At 46.9% G+C, this 27460-nt stretch overlaps 1 protein-coding gene across 12 annotated transcripts in view; it reads right to left on the minus strand.

Annotated features, from left to right (window-relative positions):
- PAK3 (p21 (RAC1) activated kinase 3) overlaps positions 1–27460 on the minus strand; it is a 283577-nt gene that overhangs the window by 96025 nt on the left and 160092 nt on the right. Inside the window, exons 1-7 of one of the 12 annotated variants that reach the window (XM_067723272.1) lie at positions 26721–27050; positions 25687–25752; positions 25459–25568; positions 24515–24660; positions 24354–24406; positions 23978–24087; positions 20235–20382 (exon numbers count right to left, since the gene is read on the minus strand). The exons of 1 other annotated variant lie outside the window; for it this stretch is intronic. The gene's annotated coding sequence lies outside the window, so the exon portion shown is untranslated. Of the gene's footprint in view, positions 1–20234; positions 20383–23977; positions 24088–24353; positions 24407–24514; positions 24661–25458; positions 25569–25686; positions 25753–26391; positions 26681–26720; positions 27054–27460 lie in introns of those variants that run through there. 10 more of the 12 variants (XM_067723274.1, XM_067723270.1, XM_067723283.1 and 7 more) reach the window with 10 other exon arrangements.

The raw sequence follows: 27460 nt of genomic DNA on the forward strand, positions 1-27460 counted from the left end.
AATTCTATCCTCATGATCGTGGTCAGGTAGCACAACCTCCCCGGAGTCTGGAATTGACACAGGCCTGGCTGTTGATACATAATGGCCCACAACTATCATCTGTTAGTTGCTTTGACACTGGGATGCCTTTGGCGCCTGATTCTTACCTGTGTACACCTGATCAACAAAACACACCCTACTGTTTTATGAGAAAGAACTGAGAAACAATCTAGTAAACCTGGTAGTTTCAGCAGAGTTGGGGTGGACTGCTAGGGGAAGAAATGCCCCATCTGCAAGGAGCAGGCAGAAGATAAAGCAGAGCCCAATGCCACCATGAGCAAAGAGGAGGTCCAAGGAGAGGACTGCTTCGTGAGGAGACACCATAACCTTCCTCCTTGTCATATTTTATGTCCTGGAACAGGGAACAAGGGAGTTGACAGGGGTAACAGGGTGGTAAGAACCAGTCTCGTTTTAACAACTTATCTGCTCTTAATTTCATTCTTCTTCAGTATCTTGTGCTGAGGGTTCAATACATTCAGGTTTCATGCCACTGGAGGGTTAAGTGAACTAGAAAAGCACAGACTCCACAAGGAAATGTTTCTGCTTCCAGCTGTCTTCCCATTCTCATTCAAGTCCTTGCATTAGGGCCCTGACACTTGCCATGCATGTCACGCATGAAGAGTACCTTCTAGGGGAGACAGGGCAGGGGAGGGAGGGATGGAGTGGGAGTTGGGGATCAGCAGATGCCAACTATTGTACATGGAGTGGATAAACAACAAGGTCCTACTGTAGAGCACAGGGAACTATATTCAATAGCCTGTGATAACCCAACATGGAAAAAGAGTATGAAAGAGAATGTATATATACGTATCACTGAATCACTCTGCTGTATAGCAGAGATGAACACATTGTGCAAATCAACTATACTTCAATATAAAAGAAAAAGGGTGCCTTCCAAGTGAATCTCCAGTTCGGATACAAGGAAAATCAAATCCCACTGCAACAAAATCTCTGTAATTCCATCAAGTATTAACTGGCACTAATTTAGGAGTGTATGAGCTCTCCATACACAACTTGGCATATCACTTTATTCCAGTAACATTTACTATTAACCAACCTAAGTACAACAACCACAAAAACAGGGGTCTCCTCATTACCTGCTACAGTGAGAAATAATCTACCTTAACTCTTTTCAGCCCTTCAGTGGTGACAATGTGTTTATTACTTTCAGTAATGAATTCTAAGTTATATTATGTTATGTGGAAATTTTTACTGTTTTAAATTTTCTCAAATATATAGAGCCTGTACGTATTCAAAAATAGCTGAGTATCAATTAAGTTTCCCCATCTGCACAGGTGACTGCCAACTAACTGATTGGTTTGACCTTGGTTTGGACAAGAGATCTCTTTTCCTTTGCCTAAGTGTCATGCCTTGCATTATCTTAATGAATTAAGACCAAATCTGTATTTTTTTTCAGGAATCACGACAGTGAAATTATCAGTAGTAAATGTTTTGTTACCACCAGCTTGATTAAGTCTCATATTTTCCTATACGGGTGAAACTACAGCACAAGGTAAAATGAAAACCTAGCTGTGCTGTCAAGGATCAATTATATGCATAGATACTGCTGGTAAATATATGAAATCAGTGCTAATGTGTCGACATTCCCTTTCACATTTTGATTTTGGTCTTTCTAAATTCATTCTTTCTCCAGAAGAAAAGTGAGTTTAAGACTGACTTCACCAGTGGTATTCTGTATCAGACGGGTTCATGGTTTTAATTTAGTCACTACAAAGAATTTGCCACCAGAATAAAAGCACTATATATTTTTTGTGTGTGTGCGGTACGCGGGCCTCTCACTGTTGTGGCCTCTCCCGGTGCGGAGCACAGGCTCCGGACGCGCAGGCTCAGCGGCCATGGCTCACGGGCCCAGCCGCTCCTTGGCATGTGGGATCTTCCCGCACCGGGGCACGAACCCGTGTCCCCTGCATCGGCAGGCGGACTCTCAACCACTGCACCACCAGGGAAGCCCAAAAGCACTAATTTTTTCTCTGTGTGTGCTTTGTCTGTTTTACTTTTCTGGGTTCAAAAATAATGCCTGAATATGTGGTGATTATTAACTAAAGCTCAACATACAGAATCTAGGTTGGTAAAAATAATGAAGTCTGAAGGTTATTGCAAAAGAACTGAGGATTCTAGGTAATACCTAGAAAATAGTGAAAAATGTGTCTCAGGAAGAGAAAGCCACCACATTCTGGATGATACCTATTTTCTGAGGACATGTTAGTTAACTTGAGATGACAGAAGTCAGAGAAACATACATACCCTCTTTAACATGATATACAAAGTTGACCTTACACAATAAGGCAAACAGGAGTCTGAGCCAGTCAGGGTTCTAGTGCACCTCCGTAATCCAAAATACTAGTCTCCTTTGTTCTGGATAATCAGGTGTGGGTAACAGTGGCCTTTTTTCTTCCTAAATATTCTCTCTGGGTAGAGACTCAAAAGGTAGATGCCCTGTTTCTTTTCAGGTCGGGAAACAAGGGCTACTTGGGATATAAAATTCACACTATACTCTCCTATAGTAGACTAGAAACCCCTGCCCAGAATTTGAATACCACACACTTGCTGCGGTCCGTATCACAGGCATTCTGCAAGGGACCCAGCTTAGATGGCCCACCTTTCTACTGCCCAGCAAACTGGAATTGGTTTAATTCCATTCAACTTATCAGGGGATTATAAGAGGGGCTGGAATAAACCTCTTTTACAGAGATGTTAATGAAATTGAAGAATCTTTATCTACTTCCACAATAGGAACATGAAGCAAATAATCACTCCGTTTACCTAGACATTTCAGATTTGCTTTTGCTCAGATTATCCTGCTATTACGTCAGTTCTTCATGACTCTTTACAAGGCAAAACCAATCTTCATCTTCTTCTCACGATTCCAGATAATTCTGAGCTGGTGACAAAGGAATAGGGCTGGAGACTCTTGTTATCTCTAACTCACCTTCAAAGCAAGTGCCTCAAAGCACACTTTTCGGTGACCGATGGAGAAAGGGTAGGGCCCTGTAAGGAAGCCTTGCTGTTAATGTATTTGCTTCCCAAGTGGGAGGTGTCTCCGACTATTCCACAAACGTATGAGAAAAAGGGGGATTCTATTCTGTTATGTTTGTAAACAATGCCGATTTACTAAGCCACATCCCTCCCCTGAGACAGCTTTCTACAAAGGATACTATTAATGGACTGCTGGTTCAATCTGCCTATGAGGTCATTATTTCCAAGATCTTGAAAGAGACTATTTTGTTTGGGGCGGCTGCAGGCTCTATTTCAAGAATTGTACAAAAGTGCCATTATTCTCCAGGAACCCAATCGAAAAACTGTTGATCTTTAAAGTTTAACTGTTGTCGTTCGCTTCTGCAACACAGCAGAAACTTGCAAGTGCAGGTCACGCTGGATCCAGCCACAGGCCATTTCATTTCACTTTCAGAATGTGGCTCTTAGCATTGAGGAGGAATCTGAATGGACAACCAGCAACAGTTTGTATCTGTTCACAAATTGCTTTCAGACTTGGCTACTAGGTTTTTCAGAGAGAATTCAAATGGCTTTTGTGGACAGTGTACTTTTTGTCCAGCCCTTGGGACTGAATGTGGCTTACCGATGCTCTGTAATTACAATTGAAATTCATCAGCAGTAAGAAATGAGCCTCTTGTCTCATGATAACCAAGAAGCCAGAGCATCCCTCTTTCAGAGTACTAAGAAAGATTAATTCTCTATTTCCTCCCCTCCTTATCTCCCTTTTCTCTCGCTCTTTTCTCTACTCCCCACTCTCACCCCCCAAGCGCAAGGGCAGGCACACACACACAGGTGCATACACACACACACACACCCCTTCACTGAGTTGCCTTTTGACACAGAGATTTGCTGCAAAGTACTTCAGAGGAAAACTTTTATCAAGGTGCATGGCAACTTTAGATGAAATGATTAGGCATTATAAATAATTGTCATTATTCTCTCATTCTTCCAAAATGTATTCTCTTAATGTGGTGACAAACTAAACCCTCAGAGAATGTTCAGTAGGTTACAAAAGAAAGCCGCCAGCCTGCATGTTCCAGGAGTCAAGGGGAAAGACAGGTGCTCAAGTATACTCTAGCTAATGTGGCCAAAATTCATATCATGGCATATGTGTTGAACTGGATACAGTCAAAAATGCCAATTGTGCCCATTTGCCACAGATGCTCTACCCAGGTGTGTGAAGGGTGAGACTCCAGAAATACTGGCCCTACAACTTGCAAAGATCATCTATTAAGCCATTAGCAACTGCACTAAATATTTTCGTCAGATCTGGTACCATCAGAGACAGCCCATATGTCTGTATTATTCTGTCTGCTTTCAAAAATCTAAATAACTGTTTATTTGCATATTTTCCCAATGAGAGACAAACTAATAATGGTCTCCTTTCAAAAACAAAAGCCCAGGCCGGCAGATGCACAGCCATGACCTAATAAACCCAGAGGTAAAGCTCCCAGACCACCAACCACACAAGGCCATTACTATAAACTGGTGAGCACATCAATATCGCTTATCTCCCTGTCATATCAAACTAGAGGATCTAACACAGGAATGAGATGTAGCCCAGGGGAAATTTCCAGGGTGAACTTCCTAATGTTTCTGAGATACCTACATAAAGAACAGGGTTGGCTGCAAGACACCTAGAGCTGATGAGATGACAGCTAAACTGACAAGAGCACACATGAAATAAGACTGATTTTAGGATCTCAAAAATGTAGTAAACAGGTCAAAGAACTCTCACTATGTTTAGACATTAACAGAACATGAGAGCGTTTCAAATTTCTAGAATTGGGTAAATCTTTTTAACAAGAATTAGCTCTATAGATCAAGAAAGAGTGAACTTTAAATGACAGCTTCCAGACTTGGAGGTATTAAGTAAACATAGATTTAAAGTCAGCCAATGTCTCCTTAGACAATGATATCAACACTGGACTGTTCTTCGTATTTCAGGATGAGGTTACTGCTTTTACTATAAGAATGACGTATACACTGAATTATACTTTGGTGGTGGGAAAAAGGATCCAAGAGTTACTTGCTGGCTCTTTCTTGGGCTTCCTTGTAAACAGAAGCAGACATTTTCAAGATGGCTAGCTGAGCTTCCTGGGATAAACTGTGATGGGGAAACAAATGATGCTTTGCTAACTATCCTATGCTGATACTAAACCCACTTTATCTTGGACACATTCTTAGCAACTGAACCAACCAGCCAGACACTTATGACTGACAGTGTAAGAAGATGTAGTGAACTGTTTTCAATTGCCAAAAAAAAAAAAAGAAAAAAAGAAACAAATCATCTAGCCTTCTACAAAGGGGACAATGTATTATCATTTGAAAGAATGTTTATACCTTGCTTTACGTTTTTACAGCAACTTGTATCTGAAGATTTCTAGCAACTTTTCAGACATTATTTCCCATAATATGCTAAGATGCCAAAGAAGAGAGAAAGGGCTCATTTTATAGGGAGGAGAATGAGCCAGGTCTGGGTCCCTCAGCAGCCCTAAACCCACACTCCCATTCCCAGACAAGGTGGACGAGAGCCCGACCCCTAACAATAGTCAGCCAGATGGGCCCAACTTAGCATTGCCACCATCTTGTCTCAAATTGCACACAGTCATGAAACATGTCATTCCCCTCACTAGATCATAAGCTCCTTGAGGGTAAGAACCCCTCAGTCATAACTATAATGCTTTCAAACTGCCTAGTACAGTGCCTTGTTCCCAGGAGGCATTAAATACACATGTGAGGGAATGAAATGGAACTCTGTAAGTTCTATGCCTTTGTTGAAGCTCTGAGTAAGTTTTTCATGGTGTTGAATAAGCCTATATGCCTACTCCAAGCAGGTCTGAGCTAAGAAGGCGTTTGGAAATTTTGGCACTAGTCTAACTGCCAAGCAATTGGGCATCACGTAGATGCCAGCTACCCTCGGATTACCGACACCTCATTTTTTACTATATGACTTCATAATGTCCAGGAGCTTATTTGAGCTCTTGCTCTTATCTGAGCCGGACACCAACCTGTGAAGAAGGGAGCACCATCCCCATTTTCCATGTGAGGAATTAACAAGGCATAGAGGTGAAGCGACTTCCCCAGGGTCACAAAATAATTGAAAGAACTGAGACCAGAATCTCGAACTCTCCTCAATTCCCCTCCCATGACACCATTACAATATGGATCCAAGTAAACCCACAAACACACACACATTCTCTCTCTCCATATGTGCACTTTCAACCTCCCCGAATATTCATATGACAGTTCTAGCTTTTTCATTTCAACCCACTTCAGGCTGGTACTTACCGATTTCAACTGCTTGTCTCATCCAAAGACCCAAGGCTAGGAGATTTACTGACAGAACTCCAAGAGGATTCGTTGGCCGGTAGGACCAATTCTTAGATGGCCTTGTTTTGGGGCTTGTCTGTTCTGGGGCACTCACCAAGGGAACTCTGCTATCAGAGACAGGGGTGTGCTGTTTCAGAAAGCCTGGCCTGGGAGATACCATTACAGCGTGTAATGGAGGGAAGCCATTTCAAAGATCATTTGATCAGGAGTTGCTGAGCTACTTGTTAGGCAGATTTGCAAAAGCAGCCGGACAAGTAAGGGAGGCACTAGCTCTTTTTACAGCCGCCTCATTTCAATCTTAGATCCTGCAAGAGATAGCTCACTACTGACACACATACAAGGCATGGTCACACAGAATACGTTCATGCTCTCTCTCACACACGCGAGCAAATGAGGTCGGTTCCGCTGTAGTCCTGTTCTCTGTTATGAGTGGCTTCCACTGTTTGTAGCAGGAACTTCACAGTAATGAAATCCAATAAGCCAGCGTATTGTAGTTGCAAATTTCAATAATAGCTTGCAAATAAGGTAATCGATAGGTATACCCCAGCATCCAGACCTCATACACTGCATATATTATAGGGGGCAAATAGTTCCTATTCGAACGACTTCTTAAGCTTCTAAATGTATTGTGTATGCTGCGTGAGCTAATGCCAGGAAAATGCTAATAATCACCTGACCTGTGTCTGTATTTGCAAACTGATGCATTATCACAGGTTTCAGCTTTTCATTTCCAACACTGATGCTTCTAAGAAGAGAAAATAAGATGCATAAAGAACAGAGGTAGACATTTTTGTAAGCGTTAAAGAAAATAAAAGATGCCTCAAATAAACGTGTGGAAAAAAGAAAAGGGAAGCAAAACCTAGTAATAGAACATTTCCTAGTTCTCAAAAGAGAATGTAGTATCCTTGCAAGCAGTCAGATGGAAAAAATTAGATGCAGACTAGCAGCCCAAGTGAACAAGATATGGTAAACCAACATCTCGAGTCTCTGGGGTTCTAGCTGCTCGCTGTTACTATGCATGGGTGATAATTATACCGTTCCCTGATCCACTCCGGCAAAAGAGCCACAAATTCCCTCAAACTCAAGCCTAAAAATTCAATTCCCAAAGTTGCTAGGGCTTTTTGTATACCAGAGAGATGTCTGGACATCGTTTTCGAACATGTGCCTTATGGCTTATCGTCCTAGGAACTTGCTCTATTCTCAATGCTCTACACCCAAATCGGCCTTCTATAGGGAAGGTGCCCATTGAATATTTGAAGAGAAGAGTTACATGGGGTCAATTGAGATCTTAGCATTACATATTTCTAAACTAGGAATTGAGATCATTGTAGCAAAGCTCAATGCTACCCGCTCTAAACTAGGAATTTAGATCATTTTAGCAAAACTCATATGCTGCCCGCTCCCCGCAAAAAAAAAGACATCCTGCCAGAACTGGAGGTCAAAGAATTTGAGCTGGTGCAAAATGCAGCAACTCTTCTTCAAGCTTTTGCCCCTTAACCTAAGTTTACAAAAGAGCTGAGCGTGTGTCTCAGCATCTTATCTGGGGGCTATGGTTAAGGATGAGGAAATACTATCTATTAAAAACAAAGCGGGGCTTCCCTGGTGGCGCAGCGGTTGAGAGTCCGCCTGCCGAGGCAGGGGACACGGGTTCGTGCCCCGGTCCGGGAAGATCCCACATGCCGCGGAGCGGCTGGGCCCGTGAGCCATGGCCGCTGAGCCTGCGCGTCCGGAGCCTGTGCTCCGCAACGGGAGAGGCCACAACAGGGAGAGGCCCGCGTGCCGCAAAAAAAAAAAAAAACAAAAAAACAAAGGGCTTCCCTCAAATGCTGAAGGAAGAACGGGACGTGACCAGGCCCAATTGCCATCTATCCCACTTCACAAATGGTAGGGGATAAACATCCAGCTGGCCATAGCCTTAGCTGCAGGAATTCCCCATCTCCTACCCCCACCTCTTACTGCCGCCAAAGAGGATTATTTTTGTCTTAAAAAAAGACTGTCCATGGGTCTAAGAAAAGATTGTAATCCACCCAGTGAAATGCCTCTAGAAACCAGAAGCCCGAAGGATGACCTCACAGTCGAGCATGCTGGCTTCCCTATGGCTTTCCTGTACCAGGTAAGTTCTTCACTTACGAGCTGTCAGATCCACCGAGTGAGTCATTCTCCTTGCTGCCCGTTACTCAGCTGCCACTGTCCACTTCTATAAGACGTGGCTCATGACATGCAGCAGATCCCTCCTCCAGCACTCGATCAGCTACGCTGCCCCAGTGCTCACCCGCACACACAAAGAGAAGGCTGCCAGGTACCTAAGTCTTTCTGGAGCCTGGAGAAGCCTCCAGGCTGAGAGCACAGGGCCCAGCCCTCACTTCAAAGGAAGGACGTGATAGCCCGGTAGGAAAATTGCAGATAAAGCAGAAGTAGGGTTTGTTGCAAGGAACGCGAGTCAGCAGGCCTGAGTTCCCAATGACTCCTGTGGAGGTGGGACTGTGGCCTAGAACACATCTTGACAAACATTTGGGGGAAGAAAAAGGGAAGGAAAGTTGGGTGTTTATAATAAATATATATAACTCCATTATAATTCTGTATCAAGCAACGGTCATCTCAGAGTGTTCGTTCTCCTTTAAGATTGAGCCTAGGGTAATTCCCTGGTGGTCCAGTGGTTAAGACCCTGTGCTCTCACTGCAGAGGGCCCGGGGTTCAATCCCTGGTCAGGGAACTAAGATCCTACGAGCCGTGCAGTGTGGCAAAAAAAAAAAAAAAAAAAAAAGATTGAGCCCAATACATTCCCTGCACTCACAATCATGGCAGCCAACCACCAGCAGGTTTCGTGGCCTTCTGCAGTCTCTTAGACATGCCCTACACTCTTCTGGCCAGCTTAACTATGAGGGTCTATAATGAGGGTCTATATGACGGTCTTTATGCACAGCTGTATAAAGAGAGGAAAAGAGAAGATCTTAGGTCAGCCTAACATTGCTTTTTATAGGAAAAGAAACCAGTTACGTGCCTTCTTCTTGTGGCTTGTTGGCTGACTTTCATTTCAAAGAATCCTAAGACCAAAGCAGAGACCTACTCCCCTTTAACGGTAAGGTGCTGCGAGTAAAGAGATAAATAAACGCCCAGCTCTGAGGGACATTATAGATTTGAGCAGTGGGTTTCATCTCTGGCTGCATACTGTATATAAAATGTATATTAAATACACAGATAAAAATATAACTACAGAACCAGGGCACGTGTATTACAAATTGAAGGGGGCTACAAAAAGAGGGACTGAAGAAGGGAAGACTCTCCTTCACTGACTGCTATCCTATTGGATGAGAAATCAGTGCCAATAATCATACCTCCCCATATAAGGAAAGTGTTTGATGTGGATGTTCCAAAGAACATCACTGTCCTGCCTTTCATCTCCATGCCACAAACATTCATATGTACCAGGTACTGTGTCAGGTACAGGGGGTATACAAAGAGAGGTGAATGAAGACCAGTCCCTGTCTTCAAAGAGCTCACAGTTAAATGAGGATGGCAGACAGGCATACATGCAATAGGGAATACAACGGATGCACCCAGGTGGGCACAGAATGCTTTGGAAGGACACAGCAGAAAGGTAACTGAGGTTCTCAAAGAGATCAGAGATATAGTACTTCAGCAGGGCATTGAAGGATGAGTAGGAAAGCACTAGGTTGGTGTAATACATTATTCAACAGTATATTCCAGCAAACAAATACTCCAAGCATGCTAGATTACGTTTCTTAGCCTTAGGCCTCTGTTTCTGCTGAACTAAGTGATGCTGGTGATATGTAAGAAAAAGAACAGATCTTAAACCTCTGGAAGAAAGTAACACGTATGAGACTTTCAAAGGCCAGAACACTGGCTTCTGGTGAACTATGGAAGGGATCAGTAAGGGTGACACAAAGCATTTTCCAGAACTGAAGTCATATATGGGCAGAACAGACTTCTTTTGGGGAAGTGTATTAAGAACATAACACTTGGAAAAAGAAACTACTTCCTTTCATGCTACATTTAAGAACTAAGTTGCATCTTGCTCTGCAATTTTAATTTTTGGAGTTGATTTCTGGTTAGGTCTTTTTATAAACCCCAAAGAATTGTCTCCAACCAAAGAAGAATGGCTAATTCTAGCCCCACTCCTGGATTGTTCTGTGATCTTCAGATAATCACTGAATCTTCATAAATAAATTCAATCTTTCATTCAGCATTTACACGGTGTCTAGTATGTGCCCAGGAAGGCAGGGGATGCTTTGGAAGGCCAGTGTAGGAAGGGAAGCTAATACTCCCCAGAGGCATCAGAGGGCATTACACTTGAGCAAGGTATTGAAGGGTAAGGAGGAACTCACCAGGGTCTAGGGCAAGAGATGAACAAGTTACAGTCCCCACCCTCAAGGAGACAAAGTATAATGGGTGTTGGCCGTGACAACTCAGGCCAAAGATGACAACGGGTTGCTACTGAAGGGCAAGAGAGGGGCTCCCAGCAGCCTGAAGAAGGATGCTTCACAGAGGAAGTACACTGGAGCTGAATTAGGAAGAACAAATAACCAAACCACGGGGAGGTCACGTTTCAGGCACAAGGAACAACATGTGCTAAGGCCGAGAGGAGAGTAGAGACAACATAGTGTATTAGAGAAACTACAGGTAACTTGGTGTGACCGGAGCAAAGAAGAGGGATGCGAAAAATAAGACCAGTGGAGATCAAATTAAGAAGGATCTCGTATGCCTTTCTTTGGGGTTTGGACTCTTCCTGTCTAGATAAAGAGATCTCAAACAGTGGAATGGCATGATTAGCTTTGCATTTCAGAACTATTATTCGGGTGACAGTGTAGCAGATACAGCAGGTTGAAGAAAACTTGGGGAATTTTTTTCCCATGCAGTGGGATGTTCCAGGTAGAAACATGGGAATAATTTTGAAAAGAGACAACTCTCAGAAAAGGAGCCACGGGAGAGGAAGCACAGGCAGTATGGGAATAGAAAGACAGGAAAAGAGAGGTTTCAAGAGGGGTCTCTATTTTGGACATTGGCCAAATATGGCACGGATGCTAGACCTGGTGTGATTAACGGGTCTCAGCACCCCAAATGGAAATCTGGGTAGAAATATATTTCTATCCCAAGAGGCCCAGAGGAATGTGGGAGGACTGATTTTTTTTTTATACTTTAGGGGTTTTTCCAGCTTTACTGAAGGATAACTGACAAATATAAAATGTACATATTTAAGGTATACAGTGTGATTAATGGTTTGGTATATGTATACTATGTGAAATAGTATACATATACCAATTAACATACAATTGTGGAACGTGAAATACAATCACGTTAATTAATACATCCATCACTTCTTTGCTTTGTTTTGCTTTTTGATATGTCGAAAACACTTAAGATCCACTCTCTTAGCAAATTTCAAGTATACAACACAGTATTATTAACTACAGTCACCATGCTGTACATTACATCCCTAGTGTAGCCTTTAGTTTTTGTTCAGGATTCCAGACAGAACCGTGCCTCAGTTTCTGGTCTTTTCGGAAACGAGAGTAAACAACTAGCTTAGAATGGTGATTAATAAAAAAAAGCTAATGAAGTTGGTATGCTGATAGCAAATATGATTATGCGGGAGATGAGATATCATCTCACACCAATCAGAATGGCCATCATCAAAAAATCTAGAAACAATAAATGCTGGAGAGGGTGTGGAGAAAAGGGAACCCTCTTGCACTGCTGGTGGGAATGTGAATTGGTACAGCCACTATGGAGAACAGTATAGAGGTTCCTTAAAAAACTACAAATAGAACTACCATATGACCCAGCAATCCCACTACTGGGCATATACCCTGAGAAAACCATAAGTCAAAAAGAGTCATGTACCACAATGTTCACTGCAGCTCTATTTACAATAGCCCGGAGATGGAAACAACCTAAGTGCCCATCATCGGATGAATGGATAAAGAAGATGTGGCACATATATACAATGGAATATTACTCAGCCATAAAAAGAAATGAAATTGAGCTATTTGTAATGAGGTGGATAGACCTAGAGTGTGTCATAGAGTGAAGTAAGTCAGAAAGAAAAAGACAAATACCGTATGCTAACACATATATATGGAATTTAAGAAAAAAAAATGTCATGAAGAACCTAGGGGTAAGACAGGAATAAAGACGCAGACCTACTGGAGAACGGACTTGAGGATATGGGGAGGGGGAAGGGTGAGCTGTGACAGGGCGAGAGAGAGTCATGGACAGATACACACTAACAAACGTAAGGTAGATAGCTAGTGGGAAGCAGCCACATGGCACAGGGATATTGGCTCGGTGCTTTGTGACAGCCTGGAGGGGTGGGATAGGGAGGGTGGGAGGGAGGGAGACGCAAGAGGGAAGATATATGGGAACATATGTATACGTATAACTGATTCACTTTGTTATAAAGCAGAAACTAACACACCATCGTAAAGCAATTATACCCCAATAAAGATGTTAAAAAAAAAAAGCTAATGAAGTTGGTAGCTGATAACAAATATGATTATGCGGGAGGCCCCTTAAATGAGCAGCCACTGGCCCACCAGTAATAACCATATTCCCAAGAGAATAAGAACACGTTATTCTGGTTTTGGCCAATAGGACAGCCCTTATCAGTTTTATAGAAAATTTTTCTAAATTTTTCTAAAGACTCTACCAACAAACATAAACATTCTACAAAGACTAAATAACTGCAAATGGTCCTCGAATACGTAACTTCTGTATAAGTCCATACACAAAGAAGAGAGAACAAACGCAGTGACACAATGGAGATCTCGGTAAAAATTAAACTAGGAATATCTAGGAGGAAGCAAAACAAATATCTAAGCACCCTGTCTTTATTACATAGCAAATAATAAAAAGCTGAAGGGAAACACCAATTCACATGTGATGGGAAAAAAATCTCTCCCTAGCTATATCTATTCCTCTCAACAGAGAAAGCAAAATTAAGACAAATATAAACGTAGCAGCAGTTCTAACATGTGTATTTGGCATTATGGAATGGTTCAGTGGAGAGCAGGACACGTGGGCTGAAAATATTAATTTGGAGACCATTAGCATGCGAGTAGGTGCAATTGCCCAGGAAGAGTATAGAATGAGAGAGGAGGAAAGACCTCGGCGGAACACCAACATTTTGGGGCTGGAAGAGGACCCAGGGATCCTCGAGAAATATGCTTCAAGTAGAGGAACTGGCTCTATGACATCATGGAAACCAAGAGAAATGTATTTCAAGATGAATATGGCTATGAGGCAAATGTCACAGAGAGGTCAAAAATGTTCTTATCTTTTTGTCCTCCCATCCTTTCCCTAGAGTTCACTAAAATTGACGCCTTGTCATTTTCAGGTCAGAAGAGAAATGGCCAAGTGGCACCAGAGGTCTGCTGATGTGTTTCAGAATGTTTCAAGAGTCTCCAGGCTCTGGACATTTGGTACTCCTTGAGCAGCATGAACAAAACCACACGGCAGGCCTCAAGAAAGATTTTCCTTTTGGTGGTAAACGGTACCACCGTGACCATATATCACTCAGCCTTGTTGCAAAGGGTACTCTTATGATGTCACATTTATTGCACTTTTGCAACATGTTGGGCATCACACAAGACACAGAGAGAAACACCGTGTGGTCTGGCGAGCAGCTAAACTGTAGCTAGTAGCATTTAGACATCTTTTCACAGGAAGGATCATGCTCAGTTCAAACAGCTCATATTCGCCAAGTGTCGCCCCAAAGACTTTGCCCAACAAAGATGCAAATATTCTGCCTAGACTAGTACCTTCTCAGCCCAGCACCGCTAATGAGCTTCGTGACCTTGAGTACATCCCTTGGTCGCTCTGAATCTATTTCCTCACATGCAAAAGGTGACTACCTCACCAAGAGGTTGTGAGGATCAAATGACCCACATGTGGGAAATGCTTTGAAGTCATTTAAGACTTTTTACCCCACAGAAGGTGTTTACAATTACTGCCACAGACTTCACAGGCCATAAAAAAAATCACCACCATTCACTGAGATTTGATTATGTTCCAGGCACTCTGCTAAAAGTTACTCATGTACAAGTTCACGTAACTTGCAAAACCACTTGTGTTATTATTTCCATTTTACAGGTGAAACTGACATTCGGAGACATCAGTTCACTCGCCAAGGTCACAGAGTAAGACTAGAGAATCTCAAAGACAAATACCATATGATACCTCTTATATGTAGAATCTACTAATAAAATATGACAGAAATGAACCTATCCACCGAACAGAAACAGACTCACAGACCTAGAGAACAGACTTGTAGTTGCCGGGGGAGGGGGCAGGAGTGAGGACTGAGAGGTTGGGATTAGCGGATGCAAACTATTATATACAGAATGGATAAACAACAAGGTCCTATTGTATAGCACAGGGGACTATATTCAATATCCTGTAATAAACCATAATGGAAAAGAAAAACAAAACTATACAATCCCATGTCTGTGTGACTCCAAAGCCCATGCTCTTATTTATGCTTCCTCAATCACATTACAGTTTTATGTGATATGCTGAGTTCTCAGTTACTCACAGCTTTTGCATGGACACAAATGCTCTTAGGGCTCTGAAGTGAGTGAACCGTGCCTCCACTCTGCTGTCTGGGACCAAAGCCTGGAAATGAGCAGACCCCTTGCCCAGGACACAGAGATTTCAGCATGAGAATCAAGGGCAGAGGAGTGCCTGTGGTTAGAGACCAGACCTCTGGCTCCACCAGCATCAGAAGTCTTTTCCATTCCTCCTCTCCCAGGTTTCTGTACCCGCATATGAAGGTGATGTTACCGAGGGCCTCACGATTTCAAGGGAAAAGCTGTAGGACTAGAGGGGACATTGAAATGAACATGAAACATTGCTACAGTGGCCAAATAAGCATGTCTGAAAATGACACAGGAAATGAGGAAACTCGCATGGGTTAATTTTATTTTTCACGCATCTTCTTAAGTGGAAATGAGCATTGACCCCTAGCCCCTGGTTAAGCAGAAATAAAGACTTAAAGGAAAGCACGCAACCAGTCCTGTGAAAATCGGGTCTTTGGCAGCAAGGAACCATACTGTTTCTCCGTTACCTCAGGGTTCTGCCCCTTTGAGAGCACCTCCTTCCAAGGGCTGTGGTAAGGATAATAATAAGATCTACCATTTTTGTTCAGCACTGACTATAATCCAGACATTGTGCTAAACGCTTTCATACAGTATCTCAATTCATCCCCATAACAACTCAATGAGGTATTAGCGTCATGCCCATTTTACAGATGAGAAAACTGAGACTTGAGGATAAGTAATTGACTCAAACAAGGTTACATGGCTAGGAAGTGCCCAGATTGGGATTCAAATGCTGGTCCAGCTGATTCCAGAGTTGGTGCTCCTAATGCTTCTATCATAACAGATGACAGGGTTATTAAATATTTTGAGAAGTATAAAATACCATATACATGCAAGGGGTGGGTCTCCTTACTTAGCGCTCCTCATTGTATTCAAGTGAATTCAGGGAGGTGCATTTTGTCCCTCCTAAAATTCAGCCAGTACTGTCAGTTTTATAAATTGCTTTCGGTGAGTCTCAGCTTATCGGCAGAAATGATCAAATGTAAATTTGCCGAGCTATTTCCCTAAAGCTGTCTCCTGGTGGAAGTGGTGGCTAAATCTTAATTAAGTACAATATTTCCATTAAGGTCTAAAAGCTCACTTTTATTCCTCTGCCTGATGCCCAGTGACAAAGCACTTTGTTACACAATCTTCTAGAAAGATGAGCCATCTTTCCTGTGCTAAGCAAGATGTCTATGAGGCAGTTGGCTTTGGGAAGTGTCCTCCCTAAATCCTGACTGCTGTTTCCAACCACTCATGGGCCCTCAAGGCCTTTTGGAGCCTGAAGACCACGGAATGACATGATGAGGATTCCGCTGACCCCCAACTTCAAGACTGCTGCCTTGTACTATGGTTTCATGGTGATTCATCTTTCCCATTCAAATGAAATTACCTCAGGGGCAGAGTTTGTGCCTCTCGCCCATTTGAATTTCCCTCTGGGCCTTGTACTATGTGTGGCCCACAGAAGGTCCTCAATGTGAGCTGGTAATGCCATTGGAATCCTGGAATTGAGGGAGAGAGGCACTGGATCTGTCCTGACCACATGTTGCTGCCCACCCACCCCGTTTAGTTTCTTAATCGAGTTTCTCAAGTAGCTGCCCTGGGCCCGGCGTTGTGTTAGGCACTGAGCATCCAAGCTAAGTAAGGTGGTGTGGTCTCAGCTATCAAAGAAGTTCTCGATCTAATGATGGGTGTACATGGGGTGGGCTGGAGAAGTGGTATCCCAGAGTATAGGCTCCTCCCCATGGTGTGCTGGAACCCATATCCAATGGCGGCTTGGTTATATTTTGAAGTGTTTTTACTCCAGGGAGACTCCAGCAGGGGCAGCCATGGACTACGGAGACTCCTACAAGGTGCTCTTGGGGCCTAGGGTGGCACATGGCCCTGGCACCAGGCTCCTGATCTATTGGTTCACTCCGGGGGTTTTTTTTTTCACCCTCTGCAGGGAAATCTACAGTCTGTCTGGAGTGCAAGGAAGTTTCTTCAGCTTGTCTTTACCCACGCCTACTGAGAGATCTCCTCTGTTAACTTGTTAGTAACAGCTGCTGAAATTCCAGTGGGGTCTATATGTGCTCGTGCACACTCACAATAGGAACATGTTTTATCATCCAGCTAGCTCATTGGCCTTTTCTTTCTCTTTCTTTCTTGAATACCATGGTCCAGGGTTAACAGGGGAAGGGCAGACCTGGCTGGATGAGAGGTACCTGCTGGAAGTAGGACTGCCCTTTCCACGTGTCTAATCAGCAGGCAATTCCAGATCATAAACATTAAACCAAAGACACACTTTCACATAGGAAACCATTATGAGTGCATAAAGAAACGCATGCTTCACCTCCCCCTGCCCTTGGGAGAGAAATGAGGTGGCAAGTTAAGCCGTAAACTTCCAAAAGATAAACAAACCGTTGAAACCCTAACCTCTCTGGAAAGGAGTGGCTAAGGTTCTGCCTATTAGAGGTGATTTCTGCAAAAGGAAACTATGGTGAAAGGATGTAAAACTTGACCTGAGGGTTTGAGCAGCTACTTTTAATCCTAGACATAAATCTCACTCCTTTCTGCTAGAAAGATCCAGTCCCATTGGCACCTGGCTGAGAGCAACACTCTTCCTTTTAGCCAGAGGTGAGAAGAGAACTAGTGGCAAATAGGGGGGAAAAAAAGTGACAGCTGTGACTACGAACTACTGCCTGTAATTGGGTGTGTTACAATGTGTGTGTGCGTGTGTGTGTGAAGTGAGAAAGTGTGTGAATGTGATAGTATCAGTGCGGGGGTATGTGTAAGAGTTTGGGAAAGTATTACATGGGTGTGTACGTGACAGTGTGGGTCATTACTAGTACTATTGTGAATCTGTGTCAAAATGAGTGTTGCCATGGGTAAGTGTGATTACGTGTGAATGTGACACGGTTAGAGTGACTGTATCAGTGCTGAATATATGAGTGGAAGGGTGTAATTCGGAGTGTACAAAGATATAAGAGTTTAAATGGGTGAGATTGTGTTTATGGTGTGAGCATGTGTAAATGTGAACATGTATGCACACGTGTGTGTTCGTGACTTACGAGCTGTGTAAACATGTAACTGTGAGGAGGAAATAGTGGTGTCAGTGCAAATGTGTTGGAGTGTATGAAATTGAGCGTGTGTATGACCATGTGAGAAACAGGCAGGGAAAGTCAACCTATGTCTGCGTACGGAGTGTGTGTAATTGTGTAGGAATTTGAGGGAGGGTTAAGGGTGACTGCATCATCTGAGTGGAAGTGAGTGTGTAGGTATGACTGGGAGAGTGTGAGAACATAAGAAGGAACGTAAAGAGTGTGTGAGAACGTGAGGGTGGGTGTATGATAAGTGTGGGCGTGTGTCAGTACGGAACTGTGAATACAGAGACGTGACTGTGTATCAGTGTGTGTCAGTATGAATGTACCTGTATATAGTGTGTTCAGAAATATGACGGTGTGTGAGGGCGAGGGGGTAAGAGTGATCATCACTATGAATGTGTCCAGTGTGAACAGTGAGTGTGAGTCAAGGAGGTAAATATGATCGTGTGAACGTACAAGGGTATGAGTATGTGCTTGTGAGAGAGTGTGTGTGTGAGCGCCGGAGGGTACCAAAATTATCTGGGATGCTGAGAAACCCTCCAGAAGTGTCTTTCCTCCCAAAGTCACTACATGTGTCCAGTTACACGCAAGCACCTTAGCCCCTCTCAACCTCTATCTCCTCATGGGTAAAACAGTGATGATAAAAATGCCTACCTCGAACTAGTATCACTTTTATAATCAGAAACAAAAACAGCAACGATCAGAAAAAAATTTCTACCTTGCAGAGTTACTGTAGGATCAAACGGTCTCATGCAAGTAAAATGCCTAGCACAGTGCTGGCAACAGTGGACAATAAATACAAGTTATTATTGTGGCTGTCATGGAACACCCAGGAGAGACCCAGGGGCTTGCTTATTTTAGCCAGTTCTAGTTACCTTTTGTTGCTCAAGCTCTATAGAGGATCCCCTGCCAGAGCATCTCTGGAAAGCTGAATGCATCAATATCGGCAAGGCTGTAATTTCATACCTTCAATTTCACGGCCAAAACTCTGGAGCTTCCCCTCCATGAGATGGCATCACAGAAGCACCTGCCACTGAGCCGCAGTTTTCCTTTGTCCTGTAGGCCCAGGACAGGCTCAGTGTGAAAGGAAACTGCATTGTATATTCCTTGTTTGTTTTTTGTTTAGGTCTCTTTGTTTTTCTTGTTGGGTCTTTTTTTAAATGTTGGTTGTTTGGTTTTGACTTGGGCAATATGAGAGATGTCTCAGCAACTGACAAAAAGACAGAAGACCAGACAGGGAGACAGAGGGACGGTAAGATACAGATAGCTGGACAGCAGCATATGGCCACAGAAGGCCAGACAGAGACGACAACAGAGGAAGCTATCATGGCTGCCCGAGAGGAAAAGAGACAGGTAGAGGATCAGAGAGGCAGGCCAAGAAACCTGAAAGGAATGGACAGGAAGAGAGAGAGGCCCAAATGGGAAAGCTGTTAGGGAACTGCCAGACACTTGAGAGAGACTAGAGACCTGTGAAATCTGGTCCCTACTCCTGAAGACCTTACACAGTCCAGTTTACCTGCCAAGATGAAGACTCCAGAAATCATGCAAGAATTAGTTAAGGCAGCAGAGAAACAAGGGCTACGCTACATGCTACAGACTCGGGCGTCGTTGGAGAGCTGGGGGAGGAAATGCTCCCTGGTTGGGTGGTAAGACAGAGGGAATGTTCTGGAAGGTTTAAGTTAAGCCTGCCAGGCCCAGAAGCTGGGATGGATGGGATGGGGGTACACTTTGAATAGGAAGGTAAAGTTAAGGTTATGGGGCAGTAGAAATTACAGGAACCAATTGGTGAATTTGGGGCATGTGGCTGAAATGCCACTTCAATATCAGGGAAGCAAGAGGAAAGGAAATGACAGCTTGACGGGAAGCATGTCTGTGTTACACGAAAGCTCTTAGATGGAGCTTGACATTTGCAGAGGACTTGACAATGACTGGTAGGTTGTTTCTCCTGCTCACTCCAGGATGTAGGTCAAGGTTGTCAATCCCATATTAGAGATGGGGGAACCAAGAGACCAAGCGCCACTGCACAGTCCCCCAGAAAGTATGGGCTGTGCCCTGAGGCCTGGCTGGTGAGGCCCAGGCAGGGTCTTTGACATAGGGAGCTCTGGTGGAAAGGTGGCATTCACCTGGATTTGGAGATCCCTAACTCCCTGCCCTGGAATCCATTACTCACCTCACACAGCCACCGCTGCAGGACCTCAGCACAGGTGGGTGCTGCCCATGAGAAGGGGCCGGGCTGCCTTCAGCTCCGACGGGCTCAGTGCTGGGCACACCAGCTGCCACAAGATGCAAGGACTCAGCTGCTCTTTCTTGGGGGAAACCTGCCGAGAGAAGCATTGTGGGGGGGCGGGAACCTCCTTCCCCACCTGCTACTACTCCATGCAACCCCCCAAATATCACACACACACTCACACACACACACACACACTACAGAAAATCCCTTAAGAAGGTAGATAATCAGAGTCAAGAAGTGTAAAAAAAAAGCCTCGGTACATGGGAATCCGGAAAGGGCACTGAGCTGGGAGTTTCAAGCTGAAAGCTGCTAGCACTTCGCCACTCTGCATCTGCTTGCTGGTGAGTGGAAAAGACCTGCCCTGGTCACCCTGGACAAGTACTGAGAGCACTCAATCAAATGACAGGCGTGAAATACCTGCATATTTACAGGGGGTGGTACAGTCCGGTGGACAGGAGGAAACTGCGAGATGGTGGCAAACCCTCACCCCCAAGTCTCCACCGCCATTTCCATTTCCCTCCTCAACAACCTCCTTCACTGGGTTGGTGGGCAGGCTTGGGGGAGCACTCTGAGGTCCCCTAATTTGCTATCATCTCACAGCTGCTGAGGGCCTCAGCCTCTGATCCTAATTGGAACTTTCCTCTACCTTCCGCCAATATCTGCCACAGGGATGTCTTCCGTAGTCTTCCCCAGATTTTCGGGGTGAATACATACTGGGGTTTTTAGGGGGTTACAATTTTCCTTATCTTCCCCAGAGAGGTTTCCATGTCCAACCACAAAGGAGACAGGGTCCCCCCTTTTTTTTTTTTTGCGGTACGCGGGCCTCTCACTGTTGTGGCCTCTCCCGTTGCAGAGCACAGGCTCCAGATGCGCAGGCTCAGCGGCCGTGGCTCACGGGCCCAGCCGCTCCGCGGCATGTGGGATCTTCCCGGACCGGGGCACGAACCTGTGTCCCCTGCATCGGCAGGTGGACTCTCAATCACTGTGCCACCAGGGAAGCCCAGACAGGGTCCCTTTAACCCTTCCCTTTCCTGCCTTTCCCCACAATCACTTGAGCCTCTCAAGGAGGAGACTGATATTCCCTTGATAGGACCCCAAGCCTTGCAATCCTTCCTTCCTTGCCCCCTCTTTCCTCCATAGACTTTGTCCTCAAAGAAGAGCAGCACCTATGGGCTAACTTCCAATCGAGTCAGATCCAGGCTCGCACATGCTCTATTAGGGGATTCCAGAACACAGAGGGTCCTAATCCAAAGACATGGATGGATGGATGGGTAGCTAAAGCTGGAGAGAGTAAAACTGAAGCCTCAGGGAGCCAGGAAAAGCCCCGTTCTTCCCAATTCCCCTTTCTAGAAGAAAAAGACCAAGCCATCCTCCGGGTCTGCCAAGTTGCTGCTGGCAAGCCTCCAGAGCACGTCTGGCCCCCCAGGGCCCTGGCATCCCCTGCGAGCGTCCCACATGCACACTCCAAGCAGCCTTTCCAAATGCTACCCATTGCACCGCTGAGTGGTGTGCCACCCCCGCCCCCAAGGCATGAGCTCATCCTGCAAGGGCGTGGGGGGGGGTGAGGGAGGGAGGGCTGCCGTAGCTCCAGAGAGGGGCGGGACTTGGAGAGGGCCCAAGAAGAAGGGCCGCAGGAAGGCCCCTGCGCATCCCCAGGTGGGGAGCGGCACCAGAGGACCTGGGGGAGTGGGGTGCTAGTGCACCAGCCAGTACTAACCAAGCAGCTCCAGGTTTCTGTGCAAGGTCAAGAGCTTTCCTTGACGTACCTCCACTTCCCCTCAGCTGCTTATTGCTTCCACAGCAGCCCGCTTTGAACCCACCAGCTGCACAGCTGGAGCCAATGCAGAAGCAACGGGCAGGACACGGAGCTCCACCTGGCGGCCGCACTCCTGTCACCCGTCTGGGGGTATGCTGTGGTGGAAGCGTGGGGGCATGTCTGTGTATTTGCGTGCCTGCACCGTGTCGTGCCTGTGCAGCTGTGTCTATATTGGCGTTGTGCGTGTGTATCATGGCAGTACCGTATTGCGTATGTGTGCCGTGGGTCTGCGATGTGTTACACGTGTATTCCATCTATCCCGTGCTTGGGGAGCCTGTATCTAATCTATATTGTGTGTCATATGTCTACGCCACGTTGTGTGTCTGTATCTTCTCTGTGTTTATACTGCCCGTGTATGCACCTGTGGCTTAGCCTCCTACTGGAGGCTGGGGTAGAGATCAGTGCACCCCTCGTGCGCCTACCAGCACCCCAGCCTTGCTACATTCCGGCTTCCTGCCAGCATCTATCTGGGGACTAGGGCTGCCACCTCTTTGGTAGGGGAGGGGATCTGTGGACAACCATTCTCTCCACCACAGAGACTACCTGTCCCAGCACTGAAGAAAGCTGGGAATGTTCCAGAACCTTTTTCAGGCCCAAAGAAGGAAACTGGGCACTGGGGGTGAAATGGCTCCCTCTCTCAACTCCCAGCCCCAGATGGGCCTACAGGAAGTTGCAGCCACCTGAGTTTCAAAGTTGGAAGGACTGGAGCCCTTCTCCACAGGAAGGAGCTGCTGCACAGGGGGTTAAGCTCTGACCTTGGAGCTGGGCCACGGGATGTATCCGGAGCTCTGCCAAAGGTGTCCCCGTTGAGGTCACTAGAGGGCGCGATTGTGCTGATTGTTAGGGGTAGTGTCTCTAGAAAGTACAGAATTCCAAAACTTCCCCCTGGCTCAGAGAGGGAGGGGGTTGAGGAAGACAGAAGGAAAAGGATACAGACCCTAAGCCGGGCCTTTCCTTCACCCTCACCCCAAGCCCTTCTGTTTTGAGGCTGAGTTAGGGAGTCAGGGCCACTAACGCATGTCCGCCCCCCTCCAGGGTGTAAGATCTGTGTAAGAGCCCTACGGCGCTTTTCAGGGGCTTGGTTACAGGGGCAGATTCTCCACTTGCGCTTCTCTTTTCCTCCCTGTTCCCATTCCCATGAAATAAAAGTAAGGCCACCCTGCTGAAAGAGATGAAATGTGTGTAGTGGTTGTGGGTTTGTTTTGTACAGTTTTCCTCCAAATTAGAGGCACGCCAAAAAGTATGATTTAAAAGGGGTAAATTGGGGGGGCTCTCCTTTCGTGAATCTGTTTTTCATTACCAAGAATAAATGGACCCACTTCCTAAAATGTCACCACCATCTTAGAAACCACCTAGTCCAAACCCATCATTTGAAAGACAAGGAAATTGAGGCCCAGAGAGGGGCAGAAACACTCAGACCAGAACACTGGCTTCTGGACTCCCAAGGTTGGTTCCATCCCAGCTCCTGGTCCTCTAGTCCCTAAAAAATCTTCCTTCTCCAAATCCAGGACCCTCCCACCTCAGGGCAAAATCCTGGCCTCCATCTCCACTGTGTGGGCTCCAACACCGTCCTATTCCATCTCAGTGATCAGGCGCCCAGGCCTTTCCGTGATTTCCATTGCCCACCAGGAGACTGTTCATCTCTTTCCAGTCTTCAAGCTCCGCTTCCCCTCATTTTGCTTCGCGCCCGCAGACCCAGCTGTGGCCACGCCATCTTGCCCCTCCTCGCATCCCCCTGGGTGCAGCGCAGATTGCCCCAACCTGCAGATAATTGACCGACTGTGCAAATCAGACACGGATCCATCGCATTGTTTAACGTTTCCAATTAAACTCTGGGTTAGGCTGTATTAGTGACTCCAGTAATCACCGGGGATGTAAATGCAAACGCCTTCCAAAGTCGCGGAGCGCGGGAGGAAGCGACACATTCTGGGAGGAAATGGAAGCAGACTGCCAGACACGAGGGTTCATCTGGTACCCCTAAATCAGATTTGAAATGTATGGCTGTCACTTGATCCGAGGCCCAGGTTTCACACCTGAAATGGAGGTCTCTGGCCCTGGGCGCACCGCGGCCTGCCCTTTCCCGCCCCCTGTCGGAGAAGCCGCGTAATGCTGAGCTGGCAGTCGAGTTCACCCCAAGGCCCTGCAGAGGGAACTGCCTAGCCTCTGGCCGGTGGCGAGCTTGGGGGACAACAGGGCAGCTGAAGCTTAAGCTGCATCCTAGATGCCTCAGCAGCTTCACTTACCTTCTAGGGCAGTGGTTTTCGCCGTCCCCGGTCTGCACAGGGTCCCGGGGCCCCTGGGAAGGAGGGCTTTCTTTTTGAGCACAGGCAGAGATACCCCCATGCCTGAAGCAGGGGCCCCAGACCTGGCCCTGGACCACCCCAGGTAAAAGCAGTCAACCTACCTGTCTCGGTCAGATTCGAAGCTCCCCCAGTCCATTCTGGGGCCCTGGCCCCCCACTCCCTTCTCCTTACCCAGGAGGAAGACCCATTTGTAGAGGCTGCTGCTCATCGAGTTTCTTCTTCTTCCCTCGACCAAAGCTACTGGCTCCTGAAGGTTGGGTTTCACCAGTGAGAATGCTATTGATTCCCCAAGTACGGAGCAATTGTCCCCCTAAGTCTGGACTGAGCCACAGGTGCCCCAGCCACCCAAACTGCCCCCAGTCCACCAGGGAAATCAGGGCCTTTGGGCTCCTGGTAAGATGATGGCTTTTTTCTTCTCTCTCTCTTTGGCTTTGCTCCTATCTACTCCCCTGACCTTACCTACCTACTCTATCTGATTTCTAGATCTGATTTTTTTTTTTTTTTGGCCTTGGCTATCCACTTTGACTTCATAGTAGCTTAGTCTCTGACTTCATAATAACAGAGTCTCTGATGAGGGCAGCACCTCCCAATCCCCGAAGTTATTCCTCATTTCCATCTCTTGTCACGTCTGTCTGCTCCCTTCCCCCGAAAGACCTCAGAGCAACCTGTGGGAATGGTCAGCTACTTGGAACGTCCTTAGGGTGTTGTGGCCCCATGCCTGTACCTCTGTCACAGGCAAACCCCCTTTTTCTGTGAGGTCTCTCCTACAAGGTCCCCCCCTGGCCTCGAGATTCGCAGCTGTTGGCTTTTACCCGCCCCCCCCAGTCTCTGGCTATTTTGCCTCTTTCCCGGGGGGAGGAGGCTATGATATTTGTATCCAGAAACGGAGGCTTACATGGCTCTCTCCAAGCCCTGGCCTGTTAATCGCCCATTACCATATTAAGCCCCTTTGCCCAAAGGTGTCCCTGATTAAAGGCCTCAAGAACCAAATGACAGACCTGCCCAATTATAATTTTGCAGATGGCCCAGTGAAAACCACACTGACCTTTACACCTCGGTCATTCCAGAACAGGGCCACAGTGTTGTCACCGACAGGAATGGACTTCCTTCTGTTCCAACACCTCAGACAGCCATACAGTTGGCCTGGATTTGAGTCTGCAAAACCATGAGGGGAGCGAGACTAACATGGCTAAAGGCTTCCCTGCTGAAAACCATTTTTTAAAAATAGCACTGCAACCGCCCCCTTCATGCTTCCCAAAGCCAAGCCACTCACCCTTCTCTCCTTCGCTTCTACAGACCACAGCCCAGAACCCTCAAGTCCAGAGTCTGGCACTGGATTCTGGAAGGTGGGACCAAAAGAACAAGTGGAGCCTCTGGCTCCTTCCCTGCAGGCACCGCCCTCCCACCGCTCCGCACTCCACCCCTCCACAACCACCGAGGGAAGGAGAACCTGCCAGAGCGAGAAATCAAAAAGGTCCAATCCCTCCGAAAGTGTGGCAGGAATCCTGCCAGAGCAAGAATCGAAAAGGTCCAGTCCCTCCGAAAGTGTGGCAGGAACCTTGCCAGAGCCAGTTCACAAACTGAGGGCAAGGCCCCCTGCAAGCTGACGGGGACAGGGAAGGGGGGCAGTGGACCTGATGACCCTGCTCCCCAAAGACAAAGGCCAACTGAGGGACCCCGGGTTTTCTAGGGACATTACTGCATCATTCTAGTCCTCACAGGAGAAGAAAAGAGTCCTCCTCTGGTTGCCCTACCCCACCAAAAAGGGGGAGGGGGAATATAGAAAAATAAAAGAAAGGGGGGAAAGGCGCCCGTGTAAGAAAATCGTCACTTTTTCTGTTTGCTCCGGTTGGGCTGTTCCCCCTCCCCCGGACTTGCCGGGGCCGCGGCCACACCCCCTCGCCTTGTGGGGGTAGGGGGCTGCCGTCGCTGCTACAGTGGCTGGGGGAGGGAGGCGGGAAGATGGTATAAGACTTACAGCCTGACGTAGCTCCGGGGGCGGATTTAGCCTCAAGCGGCCCAGGCCCCAGTAAGCGAGTCTAGGGCTTGACCCACCGAAGGGGCCCTGGTCCTCCAGGAATGGCCCCGACACACCCACTTGTCCGCGTTCGCAAGCCGAGATCGTGTACACGGTGCGCCGGGTGTCAGGGCTCTGGGGGAGCCACGTAGGGGACTCGAGGCCGGGGCGCCACGACAGCGGGAGGGGGGTCCAGGCAGGCAGAGAATCTGCCCGGCCGGCTAAAAGCAGAGCCCAGCCGCCACCCCCTTCCCCAGAGCGAGCCGGGTGCCACCCATCGCGGGATTTACCTGCCACTGGTCCAGCCACCCCGTCCAGACCTTGCCTCTCCCTCCGAGCGCTCGGGCTGGCTGGCGGGGCTGGGGCGCCACAGCCCCGCGGCCGCAGCCGCAGCCCCGGGCTCGGCCCGCTCCCCACCCTCCCGGCTCTCCTCCCGGCCCCGCACACTCGCTCCGGGCCGGGGAAAGCTGCAGCCCCCCGCGCGAGACCCCAGACGGTCCGCCGCCCACAGCTGCACGCCCGCGGTCGAGCCGTGCTCGGCAACAGCTCCCTCGCCCTGCTCCGCTATGACGTCACCCGGGCTCTGCACCGCGCGGAGGCCAATCAGAGCCGGAGCAGAAAACTAAAATCACCCTGAGTGGGCTACTGGGGACCAATCTTTTGTTTCCAGGCAGGAAGCGCCGGGAAGGAAAAAAAAAAATGAAGGGGAGGGAACAGGGAGAGGGAAAGGAAAAGGAGATGGAAACTTCTACACTGTCAGGGTTGTCTAGACAGAGGTGTGGCCCTCGAGAAAGAGGCGCACCTGACAGTGGGAGGGGAGGGCGGTTATTGAGTATATCTTCCTCAACTGCCCCCGCAGGAAGACTGGGATTTCAGATACATTTTCAGGGGAGGAAATCTGTCCAGCTACACAAGCACTTTTTACTGGGGGCAAATGGTTTGGATTTGGGACACCACCTGTCAGGCAAGCAGTTTACACCGATGGAGTCTCCAGAAACCACAGTAAACTGAGAGGCAGGTATGGCAATGG

Source organism: Pseudorca crassidens, chromosome X, assembly GCF_039906515.1.
Source record: "Pseudorca crassidens isolate mPseCra1 chromosome X, mPseCra1.hap1, whole genome shotgun sequence".
Classification (NCBI taxonomy): domain Eukaryota; kingdom Metazoa; phylum Chordata; class Mammalia; order Artiodactyla; family Delphinidae; genus Pseudorca; species Pseudorca crassidens.